Here is a 2,500-nt window from a genome sequence, read left to right on the forward strand (position 1 = left end):
CGGGGCTTTGTCCCCCTGGCCCCCACACCTGCTAGATCAGAGAGGCCGGTTTCCCGGCCTCTCCGCCCCAGCAGGCTGCCTGGGCTGTGGCTGTGGAGCGGGTCCGGCGGGGGCACCGCTATCATCGACCGAGGCCTTGGGGGCAGTGTATGCGGCAGTCTTATGTTTGGTTGTGCGTATACATTCGTGTTATTTGTAGGTGTCCCCATTCTACTAGTTTATGTAAATGGTTCCCGGGCCGAGACAAGCGGCCCTGCTCTTCCCGAGCTTTGAGCCGCGTCCAGTGGGCCCCTCCCCTCCACCCATCTGCTGAAGGGGCGGGCCCACCTGAACGCCCATCTGCGGGGGCGCCGCTTACGCCTGTACTCGCGCCACGTCGCCATTGCTGTTGTGGTGTATGCTACTTGGTATCGTATTTTATGTTATGTGGGAGTGCCAGAGAGGGCCACAGAAATCCCCGCGCCCCCGGCGCGCACCCGACCCACGTCCCACCGCTGCCTCACGGCCCCCGAGGTGCCCGCTGCTCGCCCCTTGTGGCCAAGGAGCCGCAGCGGGCACTGCATGTCTTAATGACAGCCCCATCTGGCCGGAGAAGACAGCGGCAAACCGCGGGCCCAGCCCGCACCCCGAGCGCTGGAACCCCCAGGGCCCCCAACACTACCTGGTGTGTAGCAGTTAATGTTTGAAGGTGGCCGCGAACCTCCCCAGATGGCCCTGCTCTTGGCATTGGGTTGCCAATGTGCTGGAGCTCGAGTACCTCCACTCCATGGTGAGGGGCTATTCACCGTTGCCTCACCCCTTCCCCGTACCTTACCCATCAGTACGGGGTTTTGGAGGGTAGCGTGGGCGGGGGCACCGCTGCATGGGGGAGTATTCCCGGGTTTCACCTTCCTGTTGTTGTGCAAGTGAGTGTGTCTGTGTGTTTGTGAGTTCCCTTCCCCCATCCCTCCCATCCCTTCCCTCTTCCCTGTGCGCCAGGAAGTGCCTGGGCACGTGTTGCGTGTCGGAAGGTGCAGAGCACTTTGCACCTGTGGTGCGGGCGGGGACGCTCACCAATTATTGCACTGTGCCCGCTTTTTCCGACAGGCAATCACTTTTTTGTTATGTTAGCCCTCTTCGTTCTAATGTGCCTAATTTTGCCCCAATGAGATTTAACATTTCTCCAATTAGTTTAAGAATTTTTTGGTTTTTTAGAATGTTAATTTTATCTTTATCCGTGACAGTGGTCACTTTGCCGGGCAATAAACTGTACACTTGTTCCGCGAGAGGTTTTAGTAACGGGCATTCATTAAGATAGTGTAGGAAATTAACGCACTGCCTCCCGCAGAAGCAGTTTTGGTCGGGAGACAGTTTCACTCTATAGAGGTAATAAGGCCCCCGACCTAGCAGCCCACCACTTCGAAAATCAAAGTAGCTGTAAAATTGAAAGTTTTACCTCTACGAAAAAAACAAACACACGCTCGTGTTCGCGCAAACGCGAGGAACACGGGCGTTAGATTTATTTGTACGGGCGAGCGCTCAAACTCTGAGTTTGGACGCAAAATCAAGTGGCGACCATCTTGACTTTTTCCCGCTAGGCCTAGCTCACACAAAAATGTTCAGAAATCAAAGAAAATTAACTTTAGAAAAACAAAAACACCTGGAAACTAATCGGTATACCTTTATACTCTAATACCTAAAAGAATATACTTCCAGCTAGCCTGGAAATATAAAAATTATACTTAGCTTGGGGAGCTCATTCGATGCACGTCTTGCCCCCTCGGCGCCTAGGGAAGAAGTCCCAGTAGATAGGGACAAAATATATAGAGGAGACTTAAAAGAAAAGGGAAATTAAGTCAAGAAAAAATAAAAATAAAATTGCTCCTCTGCCCGCACCACAAAGGTATCTCGTTAATCCATTCATGCGCGTCACTAATTAGATGACGAGGCATTTGGCTACCACAAGAGAGTCATAGTACTCCCGCCGTTTACCCGCGCTTTGATGAATCTCTTCACGTTGAGATTCAGAGCACTGGGCAGAAATCACATTGCGTCAACACCGACCAGCGGCCATCGCAATGCTTTGTTTTAATTAGACAGTCGGATTCCCCCGGTCCGTGCCAGTTCTGAGTTGACTGTTTTTTGCCGGCCGAAGCATAGCACTTTGGGCACGAAGCCCTCAGACGCCGCGCAGCTGAGGCTTTCCACAGGAAGGTCCCGACGCTGGTCCGGGCTTGGCCGCGCCGCGTGAACGGCGAGCCCCGCCCAGTCCCGGTGCAGTGCCGTTCCTGCTTCAGGTCTCCAGCCCGACCGGCTCAGTCCTCAGAGCCAATTCTTATCCCAAGGTTACGGATCCGTTTTGCCGACTTCCCTTACCTACATTGGTCCATCGACTAGAGGCTGTTCACCTTGGAGACCTGCTGCGGATGTGGGTACGGTCCGGCACGAAAATCACACTCCCTCACTCGGATTTTCAAGGGCCGACGCGAGCGCACCGGACAGCGCAAGAACCGCACTGCTC

At 54.2% G+C, this 2,500-nt stretch overlaps 1 pseudogene; it reads right to left on the reverse strand.

Moving 5' to 3' along the window:
• LOC120845699 overlaps nt 1-2,500 on the reverse strand; it is a 7,520-nt pseudogene that overhangs the window by 2,874 nt on the left and 2,146 nt on the right.

This window comes from Ixodes scapularis, unplaced genomic scaffold (assembly GCF_016920785.2).
Source record: "Ixodes scapularis isolate PalLabHiFi unplaced genomic scaffold, ASM1692078v2 ptg001158l_1___fragment_3__unscaffolded, whole genome shotgun sequence".
Lineage (NCBI taxonomy): Eukaryota > Metazoa > Arthropoda > Arachnida > Ixodida > Ixodidae > Ixodes > Ixodes scapularis.